The 20988-nt window shown below is 34.1% G+C and overlaps 1 protein-coding gene across 1 annotated transcript in view; it reads left to right on the top strand.

Moving 5' to 3' along the window:
* The first annotated feature begins 7110 nt into the window (after nucleotides 1-7110).
* The window catches only part of LOC128675957 (limbic system-associated membrane protein-like), a 101544-nt gene continuing 87666 nt past the window's right edge, over nucleotides 7111-20988 (top strand). The window contains exon 1 of the mRNA XM_053755798.2: nucleotides 7111-7321. The gene's annotated coding sequence lies outside the window, so the exon portion shown is untranslated. The remainder of the gene's footprint in view (nucleotides 7322-20988) is intronic.

Here is a 20988-nt window from a genome sequence, read left to right as displayed (position 1 = left end):
AACAATCACATTCTTAAGAAATTCGCCTTTATCTGGCTCGAGCGCAGGCCTAAAGGTTCGATTAAAACTACAAAGGTTTCTGGTACATTTATTCAGGAAAGTTAGTTTTGCAACGAGTTTCCGAGTTCTTTGGCAGCCCTTACCGTGGGTTTGTTCATTCTCTCTATCATCTCAGCGTGTCGCGGTTCCTTCCTTAGTCGTAAAGCGTCGGAACCCCGGGTCCGCTATTGTACTTTTTCTTCTCCAAGTCGCACGGTCTTAGTCATCTCTTATGATGCACAAAAATTTGTAGGATTTTTTATTCGCTTTGGAAATAATTTATTCATTTTACTCGTATGTACAGTGTGGCATTCGCATTCAAGAGGAGGTGCTACCTAAGTTCTAATGAAATGTTAATATGTCCAACCAAGTGCAGATGTGTTTCAAATAAATAAATTTCTGCGTTAGTTATATCTTTATTCCTTTTTTATATTTATTCACATACAATATAGAGAATATAAAATATAGTTTTTTTTATACAACGCAAACATAATCTCTTACGAGATTTACGGTGCATCGGAATATGCCGTATCTTAGTTTTAAGCAAATTATTATATTAGTTATGAATACAACACTTTAAAAACATAATATTCTTAGCCTTTTTGCCAACGAATGTCAATGAAATTTCAATTATACCTTCCTATTCAGTTAGTTTAAATGTGAAAGTTTTGAAGTAATTATTACTTAGTTATTCAAGTTTTCTAATAATTATTAATAGGATAAGAACTGGCGACCGGCTTAAAAATCACAATCGAATTTTAAATATTTTTTTAAGTTTTACACTGACCCCGAGCTTCATGGAGTCACAGCCCCGAACGCAGCTGGGAACATACGGAGATGAGACAGGGAGATAAAATAGAATAATAACGATATTTATTTAGTTTGTGGGATAAAACAATAATATTTTTAAAATAGTTTAAAAAATGTTATTTTCAATCTTCAGGATTTTATTTATTTAAAACTTTAGTATAAAAAATATACAAGCCATATGGTATTATCTACCAGTCAATTATAAGACCAAGCAGAAATAACATTGTGATGTGATAAAGTGCATCTAATAAATAGAAAACTCATTCACACAAATAAATTAATACGAAAAATGAATAAACTGTTGCTCATTCCAATGGTAGGGCTTCGTCAAAAAGTTTGCATCCTTCGATGCCGTCGACTGCTCCCCCTGGCGAGATACGTGACCCATTTAAATCTTTAAGCCATCGATTAGGTGTTGCTATGCCAGTTCGAGGAACTAGCCAAGTCTCTAGAGTGTGAAGATTGTTATAACGATTCTGAATAATTTACCCTTTTTTTCACTTTTATTATTGAAATGAAAACATTTTAGCGGCGTTGTGCACGTTTTGTGATGGCAAAAAAATGTTAAACTTGCGTCAGGACATGTGACATCGAAAATTCGTAAGACGTCAAAAATTTACAACGTTAATATTCAAGTTTTCACTCCTGCCGGCACTCCCTGAGAACAATTCGTTTTTTTTATTAAGCAGGCAAATAGTAATGTAGTCTACCTGATAGAAAGTAGTCACTGGAGTCTATGCACGACTGCAACCACCAGGGGTCAACGGTCCTGCAACACTTTTGCTGTCTTTTGCCACTTCACCCTGTAATTACACTGCCTCTCTCACCCTTCAAACCGGAACAAAATAATGTAAGCAAGCGGCAGAAATTGTATATTACGTACTATTAATATTAATACAAGTAACATATACGTACATCATATTAGTACGTTATGCAATTACTAGCAGCGTATAGTATTTACTAAATACTGTCTGCGGAGTAATTCAGCATTGGAATAGGAGCAACTCTAAACCACACACGAATTTTCGAAAAAACCTGACTAAAAATATTACTCTGCACTTAGTCCGCGAAAAAACTTTGATATGCACAAGTTTACAACTCCCCAAGCATGTTTTACTGGAAGCTAAAAAACACCGCACAGGAGCACATTACAGTTCCCAACTGGACTTAGCAAAACATCATTAGCGAAGTTAGGCACTAAAAACTTTCATATTAATCGTAAATAGAAGTGAAGTTGGCGCTGTAAAAACGTACGCTGCCGAATGGTGGCGCCACTTACGTTTCAATTCCGAAAATTTAATTCGGCGGCAAGTTTGTTCGGCAAAAATGCGGCGGCGCTAGTGCGTTCCAATTTCAAATTTATTGGGAAACGTCGTAGTCACTAACGAACCTTTTTGTAACACATACGGGGTGCTAAAATAGAAAGTAAACGACACACACACTCGATGGTAAATATTGTATATCGACTTTTTGAAAGAGACGTTCGGGTAATTTTTGTTACGCAGCATAACATCATTCAGTCAGGGTACCGAAACACTGAAATAAAAATTATTTGTCGTAAGTGGCCTTAAAAAGTCACTATATAAGTAGAAATGATGCTTTATAACACAAATGTGGTATAATTATACCACATTTAGATAAATAGATTTTGATGTAAAGCATCATTTCTGATATATCATCATCATTGCTGATATTCATCTATTAATCATATTCAAATGTCTAAATTGTGAAATATAGTTAATAAACTATTATATTTAACAATTTAGACATTTTAGACAGTAAAATATGTTGCACTATATTTTACTGAGTCACTCGGTATACAATAGAACAATACTTTAATCAGGTGTTATCAAAATTATTGTCTCAAAAATGTAGTCAAGTATTTTCGTTACAAAGTTGGCAGATTTTCTTTGTAAGGTTTGAAAATTTCATTTAGTTCAATGGCAAATGGCAGGCTCACTAACGAAGCTCTTTGTTACACCTGCGGGACCTGCACACGTGAAGTGTGGACACGGCTTTACTACGTTAGTCAGAGAGCACTAAATTACAAAAATAAAAGATAAAAAAAATTAAAGAAATAATTATACAAATACAGTATAAAGAGTAAAATAAAAAAATAAAAAACAGGCAATAAAAAATATACAAATATAGACTTTATCCTTTGACGGGGTTGACAGAGTCAATGGTTGCGAAACCCGACAGATTGCTAGCCCATTGCTTATGACACTTTTACAAAAGATAAAGATAAAAGATATTTTATTTGCACGTGTAAATCAATCTGGCAATACAATCTGCGCGGTATGTTTTTGTTTCCCCCAGACCAGCGTAGAAAGATTTAAATGTAACGTTTAAGTTAATGGTCTGACGAATAAATAAATGAAATTAAAGAAAAATAAAAGCGTCGGCGCTTGTTAAAGTATTTTGTTTGATGACGAACAACTTCCAAATATTTGGCCTTAAATGATTATCAATTTATTATCATTCGTTCATTTTCTTAGACATCAATTAAATAGTACTCTCATCTCATTTGAGCGTTTTATGAACTGCCTGTCACAGACATGATAGGGATCAATACTGTCGAATGAGATTTTTTCGCCGTGTGTTTCGTAGCTTTGAGAATTATAATCACAAAAATTTGAAATAGTGTCTGTGGAGTTTTAATTTTGGAATGAACATTTTATTTTTACTATTTAAAAAAAAAACTTATTTCCTTGGTGAAGTTTAAAAGCCGCATCACGTCTTTCTAACTTGATGGTGACACAAAACCTGGCGCAGCCATTATTTTAGGCTTTGCTGACCATTCTCTCGTTACCTGGCCAGATTTATAAAAAGGCTCCGTGGAACCGGCGGGAATTTCATTTGTCCCGGCCTGCGACAGACTGCAGACGGGTTTGATTTAAAAAGTTAAAAGCGTTATGTACAAAGTTAAACGTATAAAACTAAATGTGCTCTTGACTGCACAATAAATAAAAATGTACATAAAATTATAATACAAGCATCCAAACACGAAAACTATGCATTAAGAGAATTATGTGTGTAGAGGAAGCGAGTGAGATTTGTCAAGTGGCAAATTGAAGTACCTGCCATCGTCTACCCCTATTGGAACAGGCGTGTTATATATAATTATATATGTATTTGTGTATTATAATTTTTTTTACTGATTTTTCAAGAAGATAAAGTTATAGCTAAGTGATTGGCATAGTCATTTTGCAGAGTGTGGAGCCGCGGAAACAGCTAGTTATAGTCAGTTTTAGAAGTTCTAATACGGTGTCTTCTGAAAGTCGATTTTAATGATTCTGTCGTCTTTGTAAGTCATTTGGACATATTATGTGAGTGTTTGGTTTAATATATAAACGGGTTGTATTATATATTATATATTAAGTATAGACGTTTCATAGAAAATTTTGTAACAATCAAAACCTGTCCGCATATTTGAAGAAGCCAAAATTTTGACACAAAAATCGAATAGATACGCCGCATTTTTACCCAAAATTTTCAACCATACATCGGGGAAAAAATGCAGACATTTTCCAATATCGCGTCTGAAATAATATGTACAATTATTGTTTTAATATTCTGTATTGCTGGTATTTTTTTGTGTAATGTTCATTATTTTATTGATAAAGATTTGTATATCACACCATAAAAATATATGAAATTAATGAAATAGAACAATACAAATTATATATACACTTCAAAAAAATTTTATTTTATTTTTTACGGAACTGAGTTTTGAGTTTTAGAAAGTTGAAACAACTGAAAATGTGTCTCGGGAATGTGCTTGATTAGGGAGAAAGAGAGAGTCGAGAGGAGAAAAAGTAGTTTAAAGGATATATATAATAATCCTAAGTTTATCCTAAAAACAAATAACCTTTTATGAATTGTCCCAAACATAACGCAAATATTTTATCATGTCTCCGAGAAAACATCTGAATAAGTCGTCAGCTAAGCTAAGCTCGATCAAAGCGCTCGTGTCAACTCCGAAATTAATTCCAGTTTGTATAAGTCATTTTTGTGCTGAAAATTAAACATTCCCCTTTTAATTTTTAACATGGCACAGATTTTTGTCTATTATCTGTACTGTAGAGGTAATATTTACTCATTTATGTAGCAAACAACGCTGCTTTACAAGAGCGCGCGACGTATTCTTGATTTATAAATTCTTCTGTTTTGAAAAAAATAATCTAGACATATATTTCAATTACTAGAATTTTGAGATAAAAAGTGTTTTCCGTGTCATATTCCGTCCAGTAGATTTTGCGTGAAAGATTAACAAATACACAAACATCCTCCCAAACTTTCGCATTTATAATGTTAGAAAGACTACGTTTAAAACCAAAATCTAAATATGTGATAGATTTTCGGTAAAGTGTACAACAAGAAAAACTAGTTGTGGAATATTGTAAGAAAGTCTAATTAAGAAAACTAAAAGTGTAGATGGATCATTAGACGAAGATTTAAAGTTGGTTGGAAAGTCCATTAAAAAAAAAAAAACTCAATCATTAAACGACCATCATTAAAAACTATAATTTTAAAACAACTTTTGTTAAGAAATGATCACCACAAACTATGTATGGACTCATTTCTATGTATCATTTTCGATGAGTCCAAAATATAATTTCATTATTGTTATGTCTCTGAAAGCATTGTCATTATCACATTAATTTCACTGACAGCCTTCGCCTAAAATAGTCATCGAAACAGATAAATTACATCAGTATAATTTTTTTCATAGTGGAACTTTGATACTCGTATATAAAACTTTTATGCGTTATTCGAAGTGGAATCCATACAAAATGTATATAACAATATAAAACGCCCCCTCTTTTATAACGTGTGTCAACTTAAGATAAAACAAAAACAACTTTATTCGTTTACACACATTCAAACAATAACGACAAAGTAACTTTTCTATTTAATCCCGCCCAGGGGTGTGGTTTTATCAAAGTTTAAAGTTAAGGAGATGGCACGGCCCAGATAGACGTAATACGCGAAGTTTGGTAAGGTGTTTTCTCCGAGGACTGATGAGAATGATACAGAGCTAAATAAAATATATAAAATATATTTATTTCAGGCTACACGCCACATATTCACACAACTGACAAGCACAAATGACGTAAAATATAAATAAACACTCAAATACAATAAAGCAAAATATTACAACAATACCTAAATCAAAATATAGCGAAGAGTAATGAAAAATGTAGGTTTATTTTTAATTGAAATATATTTGTTGTGTTAAGAAATCATCGGGATAATTATAGACTATGTTTACACCCTTATAAAACGGCATTACTCAGTAAATGGCACCTAAAATTTGTAACAAAAATCCGCAACAACAAATTAAAGATCAGAATTTAAATTTATTTAAAAAGCCCCTCAAGTCCTTGCTGATTGATAAATGTCATTATAATTTGATTTTTTAAATGATAGATTTAGATTAAAATTTAGTTAATTCAATTACTTTTATTTATTTGATTTTGTTTTGTGTGATGATAGCAAGCTCTCCTCCATTTTCATGCCCGTGGACGGTGAAACATGTTGTATTAAGTTTTTCATTTAACACCACATTGTAAAAAAAATTGTAAACTCATGTTTTTGCAAATAAATAATCTTTGTCTTTATTATATAGTAACTTTATTAATTGAATAAAGAAACAAGTTATATTTTTGGTGCGAGTTACAGAATCATTGGTTTAATCAGAATTTAAGACTAGATAAGTCACAAAAAAGTGAAATTTTATATAGAATTAGGTTTCTTTGTTTGTGACAATTTACACACAGAATAAATAAATTTATCTTTAAATTTTGAAAACATCCAATAATGTCTAATTGATCTCAAACGTCTAAAGGTACCGTATAATATTAGCCGAGATATGGAGTGGTCATATTCTCAACCAAACGCCTCTAAAAGGACACTAAATTCGACTAAATAAGTAATTGATAAATGCAGTGATATTTTTGCACCTATTAAACATACAAACTACCATAAAACATTTTTTCACGAGCGCTCAAACAAGACAAACGTTTGTCGTAGCATTTCGTAGCACTCTTGTAGCTAGCTCGTAGCACCACTCGTAGCCGCTACAAAGTCAGTTTCCCACTCGCTACAACAGATGTCGCTACTAGTTTCTTATTGAAATGAAACGCACCTTTAGTTTCGCAACACTATGTAAAATATTTGATAGTATTATCAATATCGGTATGCATCAACAAAATAAATGATAACTTATGTTATGTTATATGTACAGGAATTGTATTTAGTACGCTGCGGGCGCCCGTGGCAGACGCACGAATGAACGGGAGGCTTATGCGAATTTTCGGAAAAAATCGTAACAACACGGGGCAAAAATAAAGTAAATCGAAAACATATTACATTTTTTCATAGTTCAGTGCAAAGTGTGATTATTTGGGATTAGGATTCATATTGTGTTATCATTTTAAATAATAATTTGATAGAGTATTTGAAAATGGTAAGTCATTTTTCAATTATCAATAGGAATAAATAATAATGAGTATGAACTATTGTGACCGATAAAACATTTTAGTTTTATTTAAAAATATTTTATGTGGAAAAATATTTTATATTCACATATCGTTCAGTGCATAGTGTATTTATTTGGGAAACCGATTCATATTGTTTGTGTTTCATGTTAAATAATTTTGAAATATTTGTTTCAAGCCAATGCGATTTACTGATATCTAAACTTTTACATTTAAACAAAATCTTCGTCTCGTGATTTGTCCCTATGTATATATTGATATGCCCCGTGGTGGACTAAAAAACGTCAGGCCGGTGGTGGCTGGTCGTAAAATCACAACACTGAGACTTAAAGGTATACTTTGCAACCTAGATTGCAACTGTGAACACGCTCAGTTGACGGAGAAAGAGAGAGAGAGACAGATATATAAAATAATACGGAACAAAATATAACTAGTCTTTGTAAGTTTTTTATTTATTAGTCACGATTTGAGATCTAAATTATCATGAGATAATAGTTTAAACGAGTTTCATTTGGCATTTCTTCTCAGCAGTGGTCACTTCTCGTATGACAATTATTTAGAATATGACGTGAAAAAATACATGTGAAGGCCTAATTTCTGAATTAATGATTTGAACTGATTGAATTTAGTCTGGCATTATTCTGCTATCCGTTACGTGCGCGATCGCGACGACAGCGTACAGATTAAAATCAAAGTTGACTGGTGCAACCGACCCTAGAAGAAACTTCAGAGTTGAACACAGACGTCCCTACAATATTTATGAGCGCCATTTCCTTTCAATCAAACGTAACGACCTCCGTCAAACAACAATATGTAATTGAAAAATCCATATGCTTTCAACCGATTACGTCAATCAAAGTGAGGGTTCGTGATCCATCAATCGGTTTCATTTCTTGTTTCAACGAAATATTGTACATTCAAAATAAATATACTCTTGTGTATTTATTACAGTATAATTACGGCTTGTTTTATCGCTTGATGATAAAGTAACTGATAGTTTATATGTAACATATCTAGTTATATACATATATCTAGTTACATGGCTAGTTGACGTATTTTGTTTTGATGACTGTTGGAAGGCCTTTATTATATTAATAGAAACACCAGTGATAAAAATACTGTGATAATGCCAATGCTTTCAAAGATGTGACAAAAATAGAATCACACATTTTTGGACACGTCCTAATGCTCCATACTACATGACACGAACAAGTGACGTCACAACTCGGTAAAATGTTCGCAAAGGCGAAAAGCTGTTTGTTCGACAGCTACATTAAATATTACGTTTATGGTTATTCATGTTAGTTTTTTTATGAACAAATTTTGTTTCTTATGATGGTTGAGTTTGTCTTTATAATTTCATACCTTTTGAAAATGGACTTTAGAGCATTTAGTGACCTTTTCTATGTACCTATTATATTTTTTTAATTAAAAAAAATATTAAGAAAATTGACTCTCCAACCATCTTATCTGCAGTTACCAATGTATCTGCAGCTTCGTATTAGCTGTATTATTACATCATATTGATCCTAATCCTACAATATATATATTAGTAGAATGTGATAAAACAGACCTGTACTAAGTAGGGTAATTTTTTAACATGATAATATCTGCACAAATTTATTGAACTGACATGGATGATGAAATTTGGATACCGACCAAAGGATTGGACACGTCTTGTGTAGATTGGCAAATTACGTAGGGCAAATAACAAATGCCGTTCCCGATTGGCCCTGGAAGTACAGGAAATCGAAGATGCTATGAGCGAAATAGAGACGAAAAAGTAGGCAAGCAGACCCTGGGCTTCGAGCCTTCGACGCTCAACGTCTAAGGAAGGAACCGAGAAAACGCTTAGATGAGAACACTAGCGGCCAATATATCGGGGTTAGTATCTTCATAAGTCCATTAATTCACCGCTAATTGCTGGAATGACTATATCTGAAAAAGATCAAGACTGTAAGAAGTCTTTGTCTAAAATTTACAAGGTAGCAAAACAACTGGTTATCTAAATGGCTATATCGTTAACCGACCACATTTTAACATCACTGGACAGGCAAAATTACAAGTACACTCACGGTTAAATAAAAAAACAAGCACTTAACAAATCTTTAATTGAAATAAATCAGTTTACCAACTAAACAAACTTAACATTATATTTTATTAAAAACGGGGTCGGCTCGGGTAAAACTATAACAAATTATGCATGTAAATCTTCCTCAGATATCACACTTTCTATAGGTGAAAACCGTACATAAATTCGTCCGGTAGTTTTTGAGTTTATCGCGTTCATACAGACGCGACTTCTTGTTATAATATGAAAATATTTTTTTAATGTTTTTTTGATGATGCATATACTGAACATTTCCTCGAACCTGTAATATATTTGTAGTTCCGGTACTTAGTATTATATTATATTGTACCGGAACCCCAAAAAGGCCCGTCAATAGTGTATTGGTATTCACCTACTCGGATGGTTGGTTCACTAAAGCATAGCACCGAGATCGCTTTCAGAGCCCCTATAGGCCCCCTCCCTTTCAGTCTTTTGTCAGGCCTGCTCACAATTAATATCCGACGTATTGTGTACGCTTATGAAGTTATTGATACGTTGATATTGCTATGGACGGAAAAATAAATGGGTGCATAGATTGTTTTACCGGGCGAATACTGGACAGTATTCGCCCGGATTCTGCACAAACAATCCATCAATTTGTTGGGTTCGCGTTGGACTGTTTGGGCAAATACTAAGCGTTAACACATGCATAGTGTGTAATACAAAAGATAATATTGTTTATCTGAGAATAGCGTGTGTTCTGCTATAGTGTGTGGTTCCGCCCTAGAATAGGACCACTCTATATCATCCCGTGGATGTAGTACGAGGCGACTAAAGGACACATAGCCGAAGCAGCTGATAAGCAACAATATAATTCTCAAGGACTTCAAGCAGGCGGCCTGTTGTGTAATAACAGCCGAATCTTCAAAATGTTAAGGTTATATTTTACGCTGATTCCGGGATTAACGGCATCACAGCCTCGAACGCAACCGGGAACGAACAACGTGAGACAGAGATTGTTGTACAGAATCCCATAAACGTCCCACCTAAAAAGAAAATCGATGTATAAATAAATAAAACATACTTAGAAGAAGCATCGAATGAAATCTTCCCGGGTTATTTTTCGGCGATTTCAAATTAGGGTTTTTTCATGAAAATCTCTTCATGTGATTACGCTATAGGGTCGAGTGAAAAGACCTTTCAGACCCTTGGATTTGTTGAGTGTATGTATTTTGTCGTTTCGAGTGGTCTTTTGGCTTATTTTAAAACCTGTCCTTTGAAAACACACTAAGTAGTAGGGAAAACCCAATATCCTAATGCATACTTCGGATAAATTAATTGAGTTTACAAACATGTCGAACAGATAAATTGGATTAACGTCTGAAGTAAAAAAATAAATACATTAGAAACTGGTTTGTTGAATATAATTATTTTTTTTACATATAGGCTGCATAAATGCATATTTAAACCATTTCTCGTTTAAGATATGGCTAAATCACTCTAATAATAAATACAACGTTCAGGATAAAAAGGTTCGTTTCATTAATAAAAAGATATTTTCTCATGGTTCTGACACAAAAAGAACTGGAAGGAGAATCGATGTGTCATCAAGCATATTATGCATGCCAGTGATCGTATAAACGACTTAAATTTTTAATTCACGTCTTTGGAGAAAAGGCTGCGGTGAAGTTTGTTCTTCTTAACCTGCGCTTTGGAAGTCGGCGGTAGATATTAGTTTAAGTAATTTTCAGAAGTCAATATGTGACGTAGGTATATCATCTTAAATTGAATAAAGAGTTTCGAATTTAAATTTAATGATAAAGTATAGTCTAAGTGAAGTCAGTAAATAATTAAATATTTTTGCGAAAAAATATCAGACAACGTTGTGTCCTTATTAACAATTCCGATGAAATTACTCGAGTGAAAACGAAAAAAAAAAACATTTCGGAAATGATATCTTATTCATTTCTTAAATAACACTTAGAAGGGGAGGTGATTGATATAGAATATCTTAGTGAGATTCGTCAAAACGTCCCCCTCCCCTCTTCGAAATGCGACGAAAATATGAACACAAAAAAAAATATCTTCTTCGTAACCTTTTTTATAATTTTGCGACATAAATTTGTCGTGGATAAATGGTCCGCACGTGATAGGGCAAAATTCTGGTAAAATAGTGACAGTTGAAAAATTGTGCCATTATAAATAATGTAATGATGTGTAGGGTGGTTGTACTACTGGAACGATTTTGTTGACTCAACCGTATTTACACGACTGCGCGAAAAAAGAGTGTTATATTTTCAGGATTCATCAAAATAAAAAAAATATATATTTACTTTACATATTACAATTTGACATATAAAGCTACTGTTCTGTTCATGTAAGAATTTATTTATAGATACCATTGATTTAACTGTTTATTGGATTTGACGTTTGGTTTGCGTGTTGGAGACGAAAACGTAGAAAAGCGGATCCAGGACTCCGACTGAAACCTAGAATACGCTCAGATTAAAGCGAATAACACTTTATTTTAGAAAAATACAAGTCACACACAAAATGGGTTTCGTTCAGCATTGTGTCTTAGCGTGAACCGGGACGCTGGCAGTTTCGCGAATAACAAAGTATAAACTAAAATTTAAAACATTAAAACCAAAAAAAGGAAAGAAAAAAATCTAACATTTTTATTATAAGTTGTAAAAAGATTATATAACACATCGGCCATCTTCACTGTGTGTCAGTTAACAAACAAGTTGTAGCATCTTGATGGAGGATGTGGGAACGCGAGTCTTGACTGCACCATGTGGAGAGCTTGTCAAACACAACGATACGACTACAGGGCAGCTCAAATAGTGCGTGCACTATTTTCTACAATCATGGTCGTTTAACTACTAAAAACTGGCGTGTGGTTCCGCCCTAGAATAGTACCACTCTGTATCCCTTCGTCCATGAACGGCGACTATAGGACTCATAGCCTAACTGCTATTAGCATTCCAAATATAGTAAATATTTATCAAAATTATTAATTACTAACCCCTCGTCCCGGCTTCGCTCGGGTAAAACCATATATCACTCCTGAAGTTTTCCCCTATCTCTGTGTCAAATTTCATCAAAATTGGTTCAGTAGCTTTTGAGTTTATTAATTAGGATTCGATATACATGACTGGATTTTTATTGCAGTAAATAAAAGCACTCATAATAACAATGCAATGTTCGCGCATTCGCGTCGACATATGTCTGAGTTCGGCGACAGTGTGGAGCTGCTATAAAACTCGACTGAGCACTAGCGTTATACTTGCGGGTGTGTAAATTCCGGAGTCCGGAATTCTGATAAATATGATTCTACAAGAAAAAATCATAGATATAGAAAGGGAAAAAATCTCTTCTAAATTCACCAGTAAACCGATGCGTTAATAAAGTTTAACCTTTTTTCTCAGTTTTAAACATAATATTGTTTTGGAATGCGGTAAATTACCGTTATCATAAAATTATCGTAAATATATCCATGGGTAAAACTAGTATACAACTGACATAAACTAAACGCACACAGAATTCCGTTTGCGAAGCCGGCAAACCTATAATTCTTCGGTTATCCTGTACGTCTCATCAAACTTTCACGGTATTTTTACGCAACACATCGAGAATTCTCGATTCGCACACTTCAATATTATTGGAAATACTCGGACCCGAATTGCTACTTTAAACGCTGGTAAACAAAAGCACAAACTAAATAATTTTTCTCTTTTTTATCATACTTATTTATGTGACGATGACAACAATTGCCAAAGACATTCTAAAATTTTTGTGAATTTAGAATGTCTTAGACAGGCTCTAAAATTTTTGTGAATTTGAGCAAATCACAAAAAAAAAACACTTCGTGTAATAATTTTAATTTAAGTAAATACTTATTTTTCGTAAAATAAAATTAATTCAAACAAACATAAATGGAAATTAAAATCATGCAAGATATATTTAGTTTTCTCTTTTCTTTCCGTATGACAAGGAATATGATTTTAAATGTGAGAATAAGTAACATTGCTTTTAAAAATAACACTTGCCAACTCAGAAAGTCGTACGCGAATATAAGCCCGTAGATTCTGAAAGTAAATTATATTATATTACGTGTACGTATTTTCAGTATAGTAGCGACTTAGTTCATAGAGTATATGATCGGTGGCTTATTTATTTATAGAAGCTTTACACGAATGAAATAATATAACTTCTCCTTGAATACTCATAAAAGTATTGAATTACTGAATTAAAATATTGAAAAGCTTAGGTACAATCAACAGCACATCAACGTATCCAAATTTATTGCAAACTCGCCGCTATTACCGCGTCAAGCAGCGTTACTTCATGTACCTGTTGTTTCATTTCTATCGATGGTAGGAAAAAAAAACACCGAAGGATTTCTTTCGTGTTGAGCAACAGACAAAGAAAAAATACGAAATGAGTCTCTCATTATTATGTGTTGGTACTGGTTGTTTTGTTATAATATATATTGTATACTGTAGGCGTATGTTCCATATTATTTATTTTTAGGGTTATCTGTATGACCCAAATGTTGACTGTTAGATAACGCTTTTAGCATTAAGTCAAGGTATCGTACCAACTATCATAAATATATGTACTCTTGCGCAATAATGCTAAAGTAAATAAAACGAGCAAAAATTAAAAAAGAAACCCGTCTGTACTGGAAAAACAAATGCATTTCACAAAGTCCAATTGCGTTGCACAGGCGCCATGTTTGTTTTTAACGGCACCCAACTAAGAACACTCGAGCAGCCAGGACGAATGTAACGATACCTTAATTATGTAAATCAGTTCAGCGGTTTTGGAGATATGAGATTATAAAGAATATCATATGATCTATGCATACGAAATACGCGCGAAAAATAATACCCTTCCCTTGCAGTCGGGTAAAAATACCTTACTAAAGGAGTCTGAAATGATTCTCCGACAATTGCTTCGTTTACGAACGTTTCGTCCACAGAATGTTTCGACATCTGGCTTTAGAACGACAGAAACCTTCGTCTACGAACGATTCGCCGACAGAATGTCTCCTCTATTCTCGCAATTGTTGGAGAACCGTTTCAGACTCTACTAAAGTCTAAAATCACTGATCTGAATTAAATAGTAAAAACTTTTACAATATAACCTTCAATATTAAACAGCTCATACCTATAATGTGCCGTGTGGTTGTATTTCTATAGACGGAACAATAAATATATGTAATAACAATAAATATATGTAATATAAAAGAAAATTTAGTAGATATTGCTTTTTCAAGGTTGGCGAGCAGCTTACAAAAGGGACATATAGCCTAGGCAGCTCATAGGCATCAATCGCATTCCTATAGAGCGGTTGCAAAGTCGATCGATAATCGAAAGCGGTTGATAGCGGAATCTATGTTCATAGTTTTACTGTTTTATTTTTCACGCTAAATGGCATCGCGGCGTCACAGCCTCGAACGAAATGGGAAACTTGCGGGGATGAGAGGGTTTAAACTGCCGAAATATTTTACCCTTTTCGTATTTAACGTGTCTCAATATGTCTCATCTAGTTTATTCTATCTTCTGTCAATGAAACCGCCTCTAACGAGGGAGAATATATGCGCATATATTTTGTAGTGCTCGATTGAATGCCACTGTGGCCCGATTTGTAGGATTATACTGTAGCTGGTTGTCAATCTTGGAGAGAGAGAGAGATATATATATATATATAGTGGTAAAGTGCTTGCCTCTCTGAACCGAGAGGTCCCGGGTCCTATCCCCGATCGGGTCAAGATGGAAAATCATCTTTTTCTGATTGGCCCGTGTCATGGATGTTTATCTACATATGTATTTGTTATAAAATATAGTACCGTTGAGTTAGCATCCCATTACACAAGTGTCGAACTTACTTTGGGGCTTGCTCAATCTGTGTGATTTGTCCTAATATATTTATATGATGCCATGGGGTTCCGACAGCTTGGAAATCTCCAGGCAAATTAACTTTAAACAACTAACTTTTGGATATCGTTAATTTTTTCACACATTTGATTTTCCCGGTTGTTTCCTCAGCCACAAAACATTGAAGTGGGAAGGTTGGTTTTCGAACAATGTCTTCACTATTATACTTCAGATTTCATTCAAGTCAAAGCTAAGCCTCGATCGGGTTTATAGAATATGCAAGTGGTAGATAAATCGGTAACTTACTTTAATCAATATTATTCTGAATAATGACAGAAATCATTCGTGTAGCTATTACGTTACTTCCTACCAGGCAGTCAAAATATGTCTCTTTTTAATTATTAAACACCCATAACGCCTTGACTAACTGGTATTTTATATTAATTTTAATATCAAAACTTTCTTCGCTGATACTGTAGTTAGTTTTCAAAGGAATAGGTGGGTGAATTTCACGAGCGTTTAAAATTCTGCCGCGGGCTGTCACTAGTGTTTATTAAATTATACCATACACAGTAATCAATTTAATTATCCTATTTTATAATAAGTAAAGTACTGGTACAATGTTAATTCTATAAATGTTTAATTTAAAAAAAAATAAAATTAATTCAAGTAAAAAATGCGACACTTTCAAACTGTCGTGAAACTCACCGGGTGAATTTCACGACTGCTTGAACGCGGCGTGTAGCGTTTCATTAGTGTCGCACATTTTTTGAATAAAGAATTATTATTTTTTAATTCATCATTTATAAAATAACATTGTACCAGTACTTTACTTATATATAAAATAGGATAATTAAATTGATTACTGTGTATGGTACAATTTAATAAACATTAATGATAGCCCAAGGCGGCGTTGAAAACGCTCGTGAAATTCACCCACCCGGTGCCTTAAATGTTTTCTCGATTTATAATATTTTTTTGTTGTATAGTTAGCGAATCAAATATAATTTTAAAACAAAATTTCGTCACCAGCACCGGCTGATGAACACGACCGATGTCCAAATGGTTATCGAAGTGTCACACACAACTCGTCCATCCGTAATATTTTTAAACGGCTTTCGGCGAAATAACTGTATTCTGATATATCTTTAGTGGAAAACCGTTGAAGCTTCCATTTTATACGCGTCGAACTCTTGATAAATTACGTGTACAGTCAAAAGTTACCCGGTGTCCTAGTTAAACGATGAAACTAGGCATGACGCTGTGCGTATTTGAGTAATTACGACAACAACATATACCACAAGTAAAGCATTTGACATTCAAACAAATAAATATATGATAATGTCACGTAAATAACTGATTATATGACAAAGACATAATGTGATCCCTATTCGTCATATAAACGTTTTAAATTTTGTATTTAAGTAATTTTACTACGATAGTCGAATTCTAACGTTTTCACAATCAAATTATATGTTTGAGATTGTTATTAAAACATTTGCTTAACAATGGCTTATGGTTTTAAGTTCAATTAAAATGCGCAAACTTCCCCTTTTATAAACGTTTCAAAATCAAAATCAATCAAATAATTTGTGGCCGTCCAAATCAAAAGGGACCTTATGGCGGCTAGCACTTAGGTTTATTGCCGTTGTTGGAATACAAAACAACGGCAATAATGGCATAAGTGCCGAGCGCCATAAGGTCCCTTTTGATTTGGACGGCCATATTTATTTATTAATTAGGCCTTTACAGGCCCTTTTTCACGTCGTATTCTAAATGAAACAATATTTACCAAAGCTACAAACTACTAGTTTGTAATTTTATTATAAACGTTATGATGGCGTTATAAGAAGACATGTAGGTGCACTGCGCCGCGTCAAGTTGCCTTGCCGCGTGTGTCGCTCATCCAGGACCTCGGGTCAAAAGTTAGAAACCGCTCGATTTAACTTCCTACGATTATACATTTATGTGTCGGTTAACTTCGAGGCTTTGAGTATTAATGTGGTATCAAATATTGATTTTGTACTCGTACATTCCATGTTTAATTAACAAACGAATATTGATATTGCTTTGGCATAATTGGACGACCTCGGTGGCGCAGTGGTAAAGTTATTGCCACTGAACCGAGAGGTCCCGGGTTCGATCCCCGGTCGGGTCATGATGGAAAATGATCTTTTTCTGATTGACCCGGGTCTTGGATGTTTATCTATATATGTATTTGTTATAAAATATAGTATCGTTGAGTTAGTATCATACAGGTCTCGAACTTATTTTGGGGCTAGCTCAATCTGTGTGATTTGTCCTAATATATTTATTTATTTATTAATGATTGTAGATTGGTAGATCGAATGATTAATTGAATATAGATACGGGACACAGACACAGGGACAGGACAGCAGAGGGTGGCGTACGCGAAGATAGGTCTATGCTCAGCAGCGGACAGAAAAGAACTAAAATCACGATGATGATAATGATGGGACACAGTACGGTCCATTTATTTGAATCTGTCGCTGACGTTTCTATGGTGTCGCTGGCTTTATAAACGAAAATATTTCATTTTCGTTCATTCTCGGTAATAATCGCGGCTTTGAGATAGCGAGAACCCGGGTTCAGCGTAAAAAAAATACCTTACAGTTTTCAAGATTTGTTTGTGATTTTACGACATGCCGCTTAACATACGTCAACCCTCTTTGGTAATGTTATTGTTGCCTATTTGCTGTCAAGGCTATTGTCCCTTAGTTGCCTCGTACGACATTCATGTGAGGGTATAAAGTGGTTCTATTCTAAAGTGGGATCACACTCCGCTAAATTTATAATTAATTAACTAATTACAGAGATTTGTGGAAAAAACAACGGAAGTCCTTTGCCCAGCAGTGGAACATGGCGACTAAAGAAAGGTCGAGTAAAGTATAAAATATCAAAGACCTGGAACAAATATTACTGTAATATTCCGCGATAAAATACTCAAGGAAATCTCACATCTTAGGGAGTGAAAAATGGTCACGCTGCGAACCCACGCTGAGCCGGGAAGAAAGAGACGGCAAGACATATTACACCTATTGTCATCTATATACAAATGTATTTATTTCTGTAAGCATAGTAGATATGAAAATGGCTTGTAATTTATGTTTGTTTGATTTGTTGTTACCGAAAAATCTATGATAATGTGGGTTGTCATTGCTCTAAAAATGCAAATTACGCCATTTTATCTAAACGACGCCCGCGCAGGTTGAAGTTAATAACATTTTTGATAGACGTAAAATCGACAAATTGTCGAATATGTGACGAAATTTTTATCTTGCACAAAGTATATTGATGACACCTCTTTGCGTCAGATTGAATGCACTACTTGTCGCTTAGATTAAATGGTGTATATAGCGTTTTTGGACAGGTTAAAGTTAACGTCAACATAGACAGGTGCAACGCATCCTAATGATGAGTTGCAGTCAATTTCAGCGTTGACTTTAACCTGCTCGTCGCTGACATTTAGGTAGACAAAAAAGGCGTTTTTCTGCGCACGTTAAAGTTAACGCAACCTAAGTAAGAAAAACAACAGATTGCATTATTAGGAGATTGCCAATTCCCTGACAAAACCTCAAGACATTACTAGTTTAGACATACACCTGTATAAATGTCCCACACATATCACTTTCCACACTGCGGCGGCACACGCCGCTAATTCCAAAACCGAATGTAGGTCGACACTACATCACAAACACTATTTGCAATAAAAACGGACACAATACAGAAGCTTACAACTGTCATAATTGTTATGTATACAGGCAAATAGTTCACAAAGAAATATTGAATCAATTTGTTTGCCGATCCTAACGGGACATGGTCGTATAAATCATGTATGACTGTGAAATATTAGCGTCCGGAACGCAACTCTTTGCTAGGCTATTGTGACGGCGAATGCGATTTGCATTGTCGGTAGATTAGTTTTTGGTTGTAACGGCTTGTGTTTTCCGCCACTCAAATCCGTATAAAGTGTGAGGTGCGTCAATCAAAGACAAGCTTTTAACAAGTGCTTTTCCAAAGCGGCTCGCGAATTTTATACAATTCAGTACACGTGGCACAACATTTTTAATAATATAAAAATTGATAAACAATAAGTTTTACTGTCATCCTTATTTTATCATACTTATTATTTATTCGCCAACCAATCGTTATAATGATCTTAAAGTAATTTGTTATACCTAATAGTACTTATCTTTTGTAAGATATCCCTTGTCAATATATTTTTATACAATTTCGCGTTGTACTAGATTTTAAGACTATTAATACATAATTTGTATTATTTACCACAAATCTAGAATTTTAATTGTAGTATTTGTGAATCGTTATCGATTCAAGATATTCTAAAATTCACACAAAACCCTATTGAATATTTTGCAGTAAGACATAATCGAACTCCATCGAACATAGTACTGCCGAAAACCTATTCCAGTACAAATATCGGTCACATATCATGTTCATTGCACCATATCTCGAACGTGTCCATAGCTTCGAACGTTTAGACGCGACGACAAAATTGGCTGTCCTCTACGCGAAATAGATTGGCGCACTTACAACATTCTCATGCGTACCATATAGTCTTTATCCGTAAGACGTAAAGCTCTGTTTTGTTTGCACAAATGTAGTAAGTAAGTTTGTAGCTGTAACCGTATAATAGGTACAGTGAAGTGTTTGCAATAGGTATGCAAGCTTCGCTTACGAAATCTGTTCGACGAAATGCATTTTAGAAATGTGCTGTTGTTTATATTATTATGGTTATAGGGAGTTTTGTTAATTGAAATAGTTTATAGACACATAAACATACTGGGAATTGTGATTTTGTTTTGAGTTAAAAATGTAGTTTTGATAAGGTACTTATAGAAGGAAAGTAGCCAGACTTATAAAGAGTTTTAGCGCCACTAAAAATACAGATCACGTCTTTATTCCTTACGTGGTAGACAGAGCCGAGAGTTACGAACCTCGAAGGTCACGTTTAGCTGTATGGTGATCTTATTGGTGGAATTGAGATTTAATAGTGACAGGTTGGTAGTCCATGGGAAGAATCTCCGTCGCCATTTTTTAGGCCATTCCCTTGATTAACTTTTACAGCTAGCACTTTAGATTTTTTATTTCGCTCCCAGACCAGCATGGAAGAAGTCAATGAAAATAAGAAATTAACAGCAATTCAAAGCTTAAGTTCTATTCTCAGTCAATTACAATGTTTACGTGATCAACCGTAAGGATAATAAATATCGGTTATCCACACAACGTACAGTCAGCACATCAAGCCATCCTTAATTCCGAATTCGACATTATTGCCATTGTATAGAATTCTGTGCAAGATAACTTGATTTGTACTTGATTGTACTCAGAGACGATGGATACGCAATCTGTGGCGCGACTACACTGAAACAATTTGATTCTAATTTACTCTGTGGTGTTGGTATGCGAGTGACATAGATCAACAAAAAATAAAAATGGTACAAGTAATAAAACTAAAATCTATATTTTTAAAAATAGAACAGATAGAATAGTGAATGTATGGATTTAGTACGGAGTACCTACTAATTTCATGAGTGAATGTTCTTTGTGATTAGGATATACCTACTATAATGTCCTTGATGTTTACTAACTTGTAACACGATATATTGGTGTTATCTATCTTTTGATGTTTTGCTTATTACTCAGGGACAGCTCCCCAGAG

This window comes from Plodia interpunctella, chromosome 15, assembly GCF_027563975.2.
Source record: "Plodia interpunctella isolate USDA-ARS_2022_Savannah chromosome 15, ilPloInte3.2, whole genome shotgun sequence".
NCBI classification, from domain to species: domain Eukaryota; kingdom Metazoa; phylum Arthropoda; class Insecta; order Lepidoptera; family Pyralidae; genus Plodia; species Plodia interpunctella.
Note: the sequence above shows the minus strand (reverse complement) of the source record. Positions and strands in the feature narration are given on the sequence as shown.